The sequence below is a fragment of the Tachypleus tridentatus genome, chromosome 12 (genome assembly GCF_004210375.1).
Source record: "Tachypleus tridentatus isolate NWPU-2018 chromosome 12, ASM421037v1, whole genome shotgun sequence".
Taxonomy (NCBI): domain Eukaryota; kingdom Metazoa; phylum Arthropoda; class Merostomata; order Xiphosura; family Limulidae; genus Tachypleus; species Tachypleus tridentatus.
In genome coordinates this window covers 30,479,205-30,493,146 of record NC_134836.1, presented here as the reverse complement: position 1 = coordinate 30,493,146, position 13,942 = coordinate 30,479,205, and the positions used below count along the sequence as shown (strand labels likewise).

Sequence of the window (13,942 nt, the reverse complement as noted above, 5' to 3'; positions counted from 1 at the left end):
TTTGCATGCTGTAGTTGTGTCACCAACTTCCTGTTGTACCTTCCGCAATTAATCTTCGTTCCGGTTAACGAAAAAGTAGATCTGTTCAGGATATTACTACACTATCCTAAGGTACCTTTGAGATGTTTTACATTTATACGATCTTTCAGGTTTTTTTTTTCTGTGTTCCAGAAGACATTTTGTCGTTACTTTACTATGCAGTGAAAAGGGTGCATTTGGCCCATTGTGTATAAGAGTAATATTTTATGTTTTTATATTACAGAGCTAGAAGAAATAAGTATAAATTAAATAAACAATTAGTCGATATAACATGTGAGGAAAACGAGCCTGTCTAGGTCAAGCTCAAACCACTGTGTTTTTCTAATCATTTTCGACAGACTTATGCAGTAACATAAAATGGAAATGGTCTTCAGTTATTTGTAATTTGTATGGAAAATACAATCATAAATGTCAATGCCCCCCAGTGGAACCAGCGGTATGTGTGCTGACTTACAACGCTAGAAACTGGGTTCTGATACCCATGGTGGGCAAAGCACAGATATCCCATTGTGTAGCTTTGTACTTTGCTACAAACAAGAACTTAAACGTCAATACCACGTATCAAACATAATAAACTACAGTGATTAATTTACTTTGTTCTGGAAACAATAAATCTTGTAGAGTTAAAATATGAGTTTCAATTCCCGCGGTGTGAAGAGCACAGAAAGCCCATTGAATACCATTGTGTTTAAGAACAAACACAAGCAATGAAAGTCAATAAGATAAATTCTATTAAGGGAGTGGCTAGAAATACTTACATAGACATTAATATTTCGGGTTCTAAATTAATTGCTTCATTACAGCTATGATTATGATTTATAATATTTAACATGCAATATTATACAATGAACAATCCCACTTAAGTGTTATGACACATGCCACTGGTATTTAAATATATTGTAAAATATCACGCTAATAAGAAGTTTTATGACTCGCTTCACCTTGAAGTAATGCTATTGAGCCAGACACGCAGTCGTTTAATGACTATGCTTAGCCTACTTTTACTTTGTGAATCAGAATGTTGTATTAACTATTTGTATTGGTTGTCCCTTTTGTCCATGATATTTTTGTTCTTCAAAACGTGACAGTTACTTTACTAAACAGTGAATTTACCCACTCTTTTAGCAAAGCCACATCGGGTTGTCTGCTGAGCCCACCGAGGGAAATCGAGCCCCTGATTTTAGCGTTGTAACTCCGTAAATTTACCGCTGTACTTGCGAATGGGGGTCCGGTTTAAATAAATGGTGAATTACTCGAGTGACACTATGGAATTGCTTCTTAATCGCTCGGTGCAGGTAAGACTCATATCTTGGATAGCGTCACGCTCAACTGCTATTGATTAGCGACGTGAATTTTTTTTTCTCTAAGTAACTTAACACTCCTACGAAAAGTGGGGCCTAATAGGCCCCAGAGCAACTTGAAAGGTTATTAATATTAGGCTAATAAATTTGTATTTAAATGAAATTGCCATTTCATTTGATTTCATTTCATTAAATTTGATTTAATGCTGGTATTAACTATGGTTAGCACAATACAATCTTTTGTTCTGTGTCTAATATTATCTCATATTAGAGATAATATGTGTATCTCTGATATGTCACTGGTTATAGTGACTATAACAAATCACTGTTATACGTGATTTCATTTCATTAAATTTCATTTAAATATAAAATTATTAGCCTAATATTAATAACCTTTCAAGTTGCTCTGGGGCCTATTAGGCCCCACTTTTCGTAGGAGTGTTAATACAGATTTTTAGTACTCTATATCTAACTAGTTTTAAAGCCTTAACACGTCGTTACAGAACATGTCGTCATATCATGTTCTATCTTTTATGACGACCTTACATCTTTACAATACTTCTGCAACGTAAATTCCATCTTAGAACGATTCGACTTACAGCTGTTTTGCTCATAGTACACTTTTCTTCTGATATATTTAAAAAATACAGCGAATGTCTAAGAATGAGAAATCTACATTTACCATTTTAACGATCCAATCGCTCAAAAAATCCATTGGCACTGCATCTGGCGACTTAAGCAGTACGTCTTCCTATGTAACAGCATAAATAGTCGTTTAAGTTTCTAGCAGCTTCAGGTATGCAACGACTGAACTGATATGTCATGGAAGCAAACTTGGTTATACGTGATTTGTGTCACTCTTCTACACGGGAATTATTCTTGAATATATTGTGTGATGTTTTCCTGGAGTACGTGGTTCGTTTCTACCATCGACTTATATGTTTGTGTACTTTCACCTGCTGCACTTTGGTCATCAAGCTTGGTGTACGACTTACTTCAGATATCTTTCTTGATAGTTCTGGTGCCCCAAGCTGGTCTATATTCCTTTGTATTTCAATCCCATAAACTGAAACGAATATTTCCGTATTGGAAATTTCAAACACTCGATCTGAACATAATTTTACAGTTGGAGTATTTGAATATTTTGTGTCGTAAAGGGATATCATACACTCTTCAAAATGTGATTAATTTTCGGGGATTTCCTACTATCTACGCAATGCCAAACAATGTAAAAAAGATATAGTTCTGTGTCTTTAAATCAACTGTGGTTACCATGGGAATTGCTGATTCTCATATTCAAAATCACCTTAGCAAATGCAATCAATTCTCAGTACGTTCTGATTTTCGTTTTGTTTGTTTTAGAGGCTCGCGCAAATCTAAACAAGGAATAACTGCGCTAATTGTCCTTAATTATGAATCAATAAACTAGTTTAGTAGTTGGCATTGAATGGTGTTGACCCACTGCATTTCCTCTAACAAAATAATGGGATTTAGCTATCATTTTTATAACGCACCCAAAGGGTGTAATGCAGCAACAGGATGCAAACCACAACACTTTTTATGTACCAAATTACTTGTGAGTTCGGTTCGTTGCAGGGGTCTAATAATATGTGTATCTCACAAGTATATTAAATAAAAAGCACCGTTAATACTTGAAATACATGAAAATTTCCTGGTGTTTCCTATGTATTTTTACATAGAAAACGGGTGATTTAGTCTCAGCTTTTGGTCAGTTCCTTAAACTGAGTGTTGTAGAAGGAAAAACATAAAATCACTCAGTGTATTATGTTGCAGTATTCTGAACTCCGTCGGTAGTTAACGAAGTGAAAAACAAATCAATAGTTCAAGAGTTAAATGAAAAAAGAAAGAAAACAATAATAATGTCATGTGTCTGAAACTTGGATTATTGTACATTTTGATGTTATATTACTTGATTTTTTTTTCTAACTTTTCGTTGAATATACAATTTACTACTGCCACCTATAAGATACAACAGAACCAGAATATAATGAAATATAGTTGTTGAGTTGCATATAATGTAATGTTGTATTTAACTCGGGTTTGAATATAATGTAGTGTCATGTGTTGAACTGGAGTTTGAATATAATGTGTCATGTATTGAACTGGGGTTTGAATATAATGTAGTGTCATGTGTTGAACTGGAGTTTGAATATAATGTGTCATGTGTTGAACTGGGGTTTGAATATAATGCAGTGTCATATTGTGTTGAACTGGGGTTTGAATATAATGTAGTGCCATGTTGTGTTGAACTTGGGTTTGAATTAGGTAAACAGTCACCTATACCCATAACATTATGAGTAGTTTTCCAACGAGATTACTGGGATTACAGTTTCGCTAGCTATCTCTCTTATGAAACGAGACGTTCATTTTGAAGTCATGTTATGAAACTAGTCCTTTATTCTATAGTCTGGTTGGAAAGTTGTAACCTTTTGGTTTGGAATTTCTCGTCATGTTTAAATCCTCGTTTGTACTCTCTTTAATAATAAGAATTTCGTATGCCCAGCTTCAAGATAATGACTTGTTTGACCAGAGGATTCGATTTCATAACCATGGCTTTAATTTTGAGGATAAGAGCATTTTCCCAATTTTACTTGGAACGTTTTTGAATCCCTTGTTGTGGGAATTTTTTTTACTTCCGAGAAGAACATTAAAAGTACTGTTCTGTACTCTGATACCATTTAAGTTAAATATTGTTTTGACAAGATCCATAAATCTACTGGTGGCGGCATTGCACTTTGAATTATCTGAAGTTTAACGTCAACCAAATATATAGATACAAAACGCGTCATTCGTTACGACGTGACTCGCATTTGTGGCAACACGCCTCTGCGTCAGAGTACCCAGGTTGTTCTTATAAAGAACATAACTCTAACTTCCTGTAGTAGCGAGTTCTGAATTTTCTTCTTGTACGAATTATGCTTTTTAAGTCCTTCAATTAAGATCATTTTTATTTGTCGAGGATCACATACTACGCTACAGTTTATCGATTTCTCAACGGTCGATATCACTGAGAAGAATCTGAGGTTTAAAGAGCAAGTGAGCAGACTTTTGATGACAAATCTTAAGTGTCCAAAACCAGAAGAAATCCAATCTTTCGATTACCTTAATGTTTTATCACTGCCGACGTACTGATAGCATGTGTCAGTCTTCAACTTCCACGATAAACAATTCATGTGTAAACTTCATCTTAGAATATACTATCTATCTTTGTTTACACAATGAGTTATGTCTTTAAAAATGTTCATTATCTCTGAAGTAAATTTATTCTTTTCTGTTATTTGGTTGTTAATACATAACCAAAAAATAAATAATTTGTAGTGAAATTATAGATGAACAGTTTATCGAACCTAACCTAGGCGGTTACAGGTAACAGTTTATCGAACTTAGCCTAGACTGTTTATTATAGATGAATGGTTTTGTAATATTTTGTAAGTGATTTTGTGTGCTAACTATTTAGCCCAGTTTTGTAATATGATATTCACTTTAGCATTTACTTTTCTGTCCTCGTGATCTGAACTTGAAGTAGGGATTAAGGACCAAAAAAAATTAACTCAAAGTCATATTATTGAAAGTTTATACTTCAAACATACTATTTCCAATAGAGTTTCTCGCTGGTTGTACATCAATCTGGCAGCGATAATACCAATAACAGCAAACGCCTGTGAAAGTGATTTTGTGTAATACAAATAAAGTTTAGAAGAAAGCGATCTTGCAGATTTCAGAGGCAACAGTTTTTCGGGATGTTTGAGAGAAAATAACGAGTTTTTCGTATTACGTGGCATGGTCAGGCGGTTAGGGCGCTTGACTCGTAATCTGCGGGTAGCGGATTCGAATCTCCGTTTCACTAAATAACTTCGCCCTTTTAGCCATGTGGGCGTTATTATATAACGGTCAATCCCACTATTTATTGGTAAAAGAGTATCCCAAGATGGCTGGGATGACTAGTTGCCTTCTCCCTAGTCTTTTACTGTTAAATTAGGGACGATTAACGCAGTTAACCCTCTTGAAACTTTGCACGAATTTTCATACAAACCCGTATTCCGTGGAATGTACAAAACAAAACTGTATTATTCATAGAAAACTTTAAATATTCACTGACCACTATTAATGTTTACTCATCCTCGTTCCTTGCGGTTTTTTTTATCTGTATCTTCTGCCTAACCAGTTGCTGACCCATATAAAAATTGTAAACAATGCATATTACTAGCGTGATATGCTAGTAAGTCGTTTGATTTCATTACAATTCTTGTAATTTCTAGATCATGAAGAAGAAAATATTTTTTACAGTAGTTTCTTTAACTACAAATTAAACAATGTTATAATAACAAATACCACGTATCGATAAAATAGGTACACAATTTAAAATATTTTAATTATACATGATCTTTCTTATTTTTAATTATTTCCAATGGCCCGGCATGGCTAAGTGTGTGAAAGCGTCCGATTCGTAATCCGAGGGTCGCGGGTTCGAATCCCGGTCGCACCAAACATGCTCGCCTTTTCAGCCGTGGGGCGTTATAATGTCAGGGTCAATCCCACTATTCGTTGGTAAAAGAGTAGCCTAAGAGTTGGCGGTGGGTGGTGTTGACTAGCTGCCTTCCCTCTGGTCTTACACTGCAAAATTAGGGACGGCTAGCGCAGATAGCCCTCGAGTAGCTTTGCGCGAAATTCAAAACAAACCTTAATTAAGGAAAGCACTGGATCAAAGAGAGATCTAAAAATATATCAAGAACTCATGTATTCAATTTTTTTTACACTCACACATGTAAGAAAGATCCATTCAAGAGATGCATAATATATTTGATGATAATGCGATGAAAACGTTAGATTAAACGAGAGAAACTGGTTGGATAGTTTGTTTGTTATCAAGAACAGAGCTACACAATGGACTGCTACCTCTGCTCGACTCAACGTAGATGTTAAAACCCGATTATAAGCGTGTTTGGTTGTGAGAATTTTCTCCGAGCCACCATGGGGTATGGTTGAAGAAATGTGTTTTACCCCCTTCTAATTCTTCTTACAGAAAAATATCTAGTATAAAGAAGTCAAAATCTTCACGTTCAGCTATTCAACAAAAATACATTTTATGTAGGGTTTTTTATTAGTAGCCACATAGCTCGAGTCTTTAAAGTTGGCAATATATCCGAAAACTTTACCGGGAAAATAAATTGGCCTTTGAGCTATTTTGCTGGGACGAAATCAGCGAGATAAATAATCAAACAATGATGAATGTACGAGAGAGACGACGAAAAACCGACAGGACTTTACTAATTCTGTGGTTACCACTAGTAACGTTAGTAGCTCAAAATCGTTATGTTGGTAGAGCTACTTTTTAAGAGAGCATGCGCTGTACTGGACGTTGTGGTATGACTTAAAATTGACCATTAGGTAAGATTAAAAACTACGATAAAACAGACATACTTCCTATGGAGAAGGAGGCTGGTTGTATGGAATCACGTGACAAGACGAACCAAAATCATGTGGTGGATGATGACCAACTAGGGCACAGATCATCGACCGCTGACGTTAACAGATAATCCTTTCCACTGTAAAAGATCGAGTGCAAGTTGAGCCTCTTTGGTCAGAAGGTTTTCCAATAATTCTGCACTGTTTATGTATTATCTTCAAAAGACGGAAAAGCCATATTTATACACATTATCACTGACTTTGCAAGTGACGTCACAAGTGAAATTATTCGAAGCTAGAGTGTTGTTATAACCAACTTCGAAATTAAAGGGCAAAGCTTTAAACAATCCACGATTCTTACAGATTTATCAATCACTATTTTAAATGCAACGTTATTAATACAACCAAAATATACGTGAACACAGTTATAGCACAATTGATTGATTAATTCATTATGTTCTGTTTTGTTTCGGGCAATACGCTTTCTAAGGTTTATCTGTTGAATCGGGTCACTCGAACCAGGAAAAAAAAATCATTAAAACAATGCACTATTATTGTGAAGGTATTTAAATAATTTCATACCACTTTTTATATTAACATAACTGTATAAAATGTTTGACTGATTCCATGACATTCAACCAATCAGGCTGGATCATAGTAACACTTAGAAATTAGTTGGAAAATAAAATCCAAGCCATTCAGAAAAACTGACATGAGAACTTAGATACAAACTGGCTAGCAAATAAAGACCCAAAAAATACAGCAGTCCTTGTTGGTTCATTGGAAGGTTCTATATACAAACTAGCTAGCGAATAAAGCCCCAAGACATTCAACAGTCCTGGCTGGTTTATAGAAAGATTGAGATACAAGTTAGCCAGCAAATGAGATCCAAAGTATTAAAAAAGTAGGTTAGTTCATAGTAAGGCTTAAACAGGAATTGACTGAAAAATATAGAACTAAGGAAATAAACAGGTATGGTTGGTTCATAGAAATGTTTTAGATGCAAACTGGCTGGGAAGTAAAAATAAAGGCATTCAACAAACCTGGTTGATTCATAGAAAGACAGATACCAACTGGCTTGTAAATAAAGCACAAAGTATTCAACAAACCTGGTTGATTCATATAAAGGTTGAGCTACCAACTGGCTGGCTAATAAATACCCAAAGCATTTAATAAACCTAGCTGGTTCGTAGAAACATTTAGATACAGATTGACTGGCAAATCAAGATCCAAGGCATTACTCAAACTAGGGTGGTTCGTAGGACCGTTTGGATAGAAATTGGCAAGCAAATAAAGACCCATAACACTGAATAAACCTGGCTGGTTCATAGAATAGTTTAAATACAAGACATTCAACCAGTTTGGTTAAGTAATAGTAATCTGACTAATTAACTAAAATGTTTAAATTTAAGGCGTTAAGTTAATCTGACTGATTAACAATACATTCAGTAAACTCTGCTAATTCATAAAAAATGCTTAGGTGCAAAGCATTCAACCAGTTTAGTTAAGTAATAGTAAGATTTAGATACAAGTGGTTCAACCAGTCTGACTAATTAACAGAAATGCTTAGTTTCAAGGCCCTCTACCAATGTGGCTGGTTAATTTGTTTTTATACAAAGTGTTTATTTTTCTATACCGGTTCATAGATATCTTTAGGAACAAAGTTTTCAACTAATGTTTAGGTACAAGGTTGAAACAACGTTAGATTATGGAGATGTCTCGTAAGAAACCAAACCTCTCGTTGAAACACAATATCACACCCTCAGACCTTTCGTCTTTTAGGTCTGGGCACTCGAAGGAAATGTGATCCCTAACTGATATATTTTTTTTTACTTCTGAAATAATTCATTTGTTTGTTTTTGTTATTAATCTCAAAGAAGCAGAATGGGTTACCTGTACTTTCTCAACCGCATTATCGAAACTCAGTTTTTAGCGTTACAAGCCCTCGGGTTTACCGCTAAAACACCGGTGAGGGAGAAATAAGACGAAATTATTCATAGTTAAAAGAAGAGGCTAACAACAACAACAAAAGAAGTAATTTAACGTAGAAGATTTCTTTAGTGCAAGTCACAGGGTTTAAAGAAGTGTGCTAAAACATATCGTTTATAATATGGGATTTCGTATTTTTTAAAATACTAATTATTAGTTTCAAGGAGAAAAAATGACCAAATAGGCTTAAATAAGCCCATGAGATTCGATACCCGTGATGTCTAGAACACAGATAACTCTGTGTAGCATTGTGCTTAGCAATAAATGAGCAAAGTATTTCTCTAAAACCTTTTATGAGGCGTTAAAATTATTTTTTATCTAGCATTATACCAATGTATCAGTCATGAAACATAAGTCAGGGTTCAGTTATGGTTTTATAACAGTTTTCATGAAAAATATAAATTTTAACCTAATATATCCGAACCATAATTAAAACTACTTTCTCTTTTCTAGAAAAAAAAAGGCACTATTTTTTTTTTTTAAATTACCTTTAGATCGTGCGAATATAAAACAGCCATATTTATATTTCTACAAGCCCAAATTTGTTTCTTGTGCACTGTTTTTGTTGTTTTTTACATACCATGAATATTTTTGAGCCATCAGGTTAGTGAAACCGTCTTAAAAAGTGTGTTTGGAGATTTAATTTTGCATGTGAATTCCATAAGATATTTAATGAAATCAAGAGCTATTCCAAAAGATGAAAGCTTTTGTTAACCTTTTGTTGCTATGGTGACAAGAGCAGATTATGATATAGCTTTGACTATAACTTAACAAACAATAGATTATTTTTGTTAAAAAGTGTAATAAGAGCTAAAAATACTTTTTTACTTACAATATAACTGAAGATATTTAATGACGTCATGTCTTAAACAAACTGATATTCGTCGAACGTCAGGGAGAACAAGGTATTTCACAGTGACGTCACAAGATGGCTTCCTCGTTGCCATAACTTCCTTGGGTGAGGAGATGTGTCGTCCGTTTATAAATATATTAGAGGTGTTGCTAATTAATATCAGATAATAAAGTTGGTTTCTTTTCTTCGCATAAAAGCTGAACATTTTTCAACTTTCTATTGAGAAAATTATCTTTAAGAACTATTTTCATGTTGCACGTGCAGAGTTAGTGTATTCGAGTTTAAAAAGCAACTGAAATCGGTGATGAGATTGGAAACTCCTAACATTTCTCGTTTTCAAATCAAGTTCTAGAGTGTTGCTTAAGGAACAGCAGGTTGCAGCTAAGCCTAATGGGATGTAATGATCGGAAATATATTGGTTTGTCGGGCAAGAAGTAATAAAACCTACTCGTTATAAATCATGCACGCAGAAATGGGCCTTCCTTGGCTGTGGAACTGCTGACGAAGTTAAGGCTAGAAACAGACCAAATAAAGGGAGGATACTTCTCGTGGTAAGCGTCTGTATTATCTACTGGCACGAGCTTCATCTCACCCTCGTAAAAGGGGATATATAAAGTGAGTGAACATCGTACCTTGCCCTAATCAGTCAAGACGACCGTCCCCTAGGGTACACACGGTGTTCTTAATTCTTCAAGAGACTATATTTAGTGACGAGTACACGATCTGATTACTCGGCCTTTTCCGCATCCTCCACCTCCTCTCACTATCCGTCTCTAAGTGGTGGCACGCGAGTCGAGGATGTAGCTAGACTGGCTGCGTTGGTTTCCATGGCAGCAGCGGTAACCTGGATTCTAGATGCCAGTTATCGGCAGTCGCTCGTGAGTGCTAATCCACTGTTTTTTAAAACAGAGGAAGTTAAGTTTACAGTTTCACTGTACGTACGATTCCAAATAATTATTACTTAATGTTATCTGCTTGATGGTGGAATATGGAACACGAAGAGAAGAAAGGTGAATCTCATTTAGCCGGAGTATTTAAGACATATTCTGGAGAAAAAAATGTTCTCTCTTCATTTTTTATAGCTCTAACATCACGGATGTTGATAAATTTTCTTACGCTTTTCTGTATCTGTTTTATATAGTTGCTAGGAAACAGATGTTGAAGCTGACTGTTTTACTTCATGATTAAATTATTCATTAGATTAAGAAACTGTTCATGTCTACAAGTTGAAGTAAAAAAACATCAGTGGTTGAAAGAGTCATCACTGATAGTTACATCACCACTGTATCTTCGGAACACTTCTTTTTGTGATTTTATGGAAAAATAAAAATTCCCCTCGATTTCTTTTAGTAATATTGTTAATATCAAAGGAAGTTACTTACAATGATTCGAATTTAAATCAACTTTGGAATGAAAACAACTATTAACTAGTTTGTTATTACGTTTTTACATGTAATGATTACAATGTATTGTTTGATTTAATACCCTAGCTGTTAGTAACATTTTAGGCCACAATCAAAATAATATTCGCGAGTTTCAATGAAATAACCACCATTTTCATTTTTGAAAGAAATTTAAATGTGGTTTTTATTGTGTTTTAACTACAAAGTTATTATTCAGATTAGTTCTAAATCCATTATATTAAGATAGTAGTACAAATAAATATTAATAATGAGAATAGAAAATAATAAACTAACTATGATAACCATTTCAAACAATACTGCTTTTAATATAAGAAAAAAAAATAAGGAAAGATCAGAGCACAATCTACAGAGCTAATAAATTCTGGTGTATAGAAACCAGATAGGACAAGGGTCTACCTAGAGGATCACCCTTGACTCCCCCATCAATTGTGTTTAAGCTGGTTATGCACGATTTTGAAATAGGTGCTTGAAATACAAGCTTTATTTAAATGAGGTATGTGGATGACACGTTTATGTATGGCGTCAGGGTGACGATGTGTTTGTTAATGGATTTTAAAGACCACATTTAGTTCATACGAGAAACTAAAAGGGTGGTTGTTTTAAGGTTTGGACATGACTATTAAATGCGATAAAATAGTGTACAGAAAGCTGTTTTCTGTTGTCATGCCGACAAGCAGAGAATTGTATCATTCTTGATCACAAACGTTGTCTTGCTTTGTCTACATTTTGTTGTAACTCTTTGCCTCTCCTGAGGATGGCGCTGCAGATTACAACCAAACCGTATAAGGATTGTTAGAGGTTGCAGTAACAATACTCTCTACAACAGAAACACCTGGGTTAGACTTTTCAGTAACAATACTCTCTACAGCAGAAATACGTGGGTTAGACCTTTCAGTAACAACGTTTTCTACAGCAGAAAAACCTGGGTTACAGTTTTTAGTAATAACATTCTATTTAAGAATGACTTATAAAGTGTTACGATAACAAACGTGAGGAATTACGTGCTACCACTCCATTAGTAATAACATGTTAAAACAAGTGTCATCGTGTATTTTATTTTTAATGATATAAACAAATAGTGTCACTTTTTTATGTAAAGGATGATAATATAAGTGAAACTACGTGCTAGACGTCGAAGAATAATAGTACACGTGGAAGTACGTGCTACACGTAGAAGGATAGTACTGTTACGTTAATCTATGAGTTACCTATAGAAGTATAACAATATAAGTGAAACTATTTATTAGATATAGAAGGGTAATAGTATATGTGGAACTACATGCTAGAAGTAGAAGGGTAATAGTATACGTGGAACTACATGCTAGAAGTAGAAGGGTAATAGTTTACGCGGAACTACGTGTTAGAAGCAGAAAGGTAATAGTATACGTGGAACTACTTCCTAGACTTAGAAGGGTTAGAGCACATCGTGAATAATCAGCTGCTCTTCACTCCAGGAAAGTAAGTGATGAATGGTAACTCACAGCCGCAACCCCGGGTTGTAACTGGAAAAGCGTCTGGACGGCTCCTGTTTTATCGAACGTCTGCCTTTCTTTCTTCTGGTATAATCTCGTCAAGCGTGGCGCGTGTTATGGTTTTCTTGACCTCACTCTTTATGAAACTACAAATTCCACCATTAAATGATCGGTCAGAGTATACAGCTTTGTTCGTTTTAATGAAAGTTCTGTTAGGTTAAAACAACAAATAGTTATTGTTGCGCAGGAGATAGAATTTCATATTTCATCATCTGAAGGAAGTTTATTCATAAAAAAGCAACAGTAGATTACGTGATTAACTGTTTACCTTGTTGATAGATAAAATATTTAGTTGTATATATAGTGATGGATAAAATAATTATTTTCATCACTTCGAAGTAACTGTAATGACCTTCAGGTTAAGGGCAAATTCACTAAGTATATTGCAAACGTTGTCTCCAAATAGGCAATTATTTGTTTGTTCGTTGGATTTCGCACATAGCTAATCAAGGGCTGTCTAGAAAGAAGGTAGCTAAAGAACACCGCTAAGTCTTGGAACAGCAGAGAATAGTAGGAATAACCGTGTCGATTATAACGACCCTGCGGCTGAAAGGGTGAATATGCTCTGAGACGGATTTTGATCCCACGACCTACAGATTGTAAAATGAGTACCCTATCCACCAGGCTATTCCAGACCTCATATAAGTAGTATGTGGGTTTGAGATTAAAGTGAAAATGTTGATCTTAAACCATAGTTTGCGTTTACTAAGCAGTACAACGTTTGCTCACTTTTGCATGTGTTACTGTAGACTTTATTGGTGGTTTTATATTCATCTTCATTGACATTCGTAATCTGAGGGTCGCGGGTTCGAATCCCCGTCACACCAAACATGCTCGCCCTTTTAGCCATGGGGCATTATATAGTGACGGTTAATTCCACTATTCGTTGGTAAAAGAGTAGTTCAAGAGTTGGCGGTGGGTCGTGATAACTATCTTCCCTTTAGTCTTACACTGCTAAATTAGGGACGGCTAGCGCAGAAAGCCCCCGAGTAGCTTTGCGCGAAATTAAAAACAAACCAAACCAATCATTAACATCACTCATACTGAAATGAATAGTGATAATATTATGGCTAGTCTTAGGACTCGTCCATATTTGTTCGTTTTTTATTTAAGAGGAAGGAGCAAATTATCGTATTAACTTTCCTAAATAGTGTAAGACTATTGGATGAAGTTTAGGTCTGCGTATCTGAAGGTCCTTAATACGCTGCTGAACATCCCGATTTAGACGCGATATAAACATAACAGTCAATCCCGCTATAACGGTAACAGTGGAACGGTAGATGACTGGTACTGTTGATTGACTTTCTTTTCTCTGATTACCAGGTCTAAACTTGGTACAGCTATGGAAAATAAAGTGAATAAAAACATGCATAGCTA

General features: G+C 35.1%; 1 long non-coding RNA gene across 2 annotated transcripts in view; it reads right to left on the bottom strand.

Annotated features, from left to right (window-relative positions):
- The window catches only part of LOC143235462 (uncharacterized), a 67,338-nt gene extending 56,931 nt beyond the window's left edge, over positions 1–10,407 (bottom strand). For both annotated transcript variants that reach the window (XR_013019203.1, XR_013019204.1), the window contains exon 1: positions 9,589–10,407. This is a non-coding gene — a long non-coding RNA (uncharacterized LOC143235462). The remainder of the gene's footprint in view (positions 1–9,588) is intronic.
- Positions 10,408–13,942: the final 3,535 nt, after the last annotated feature.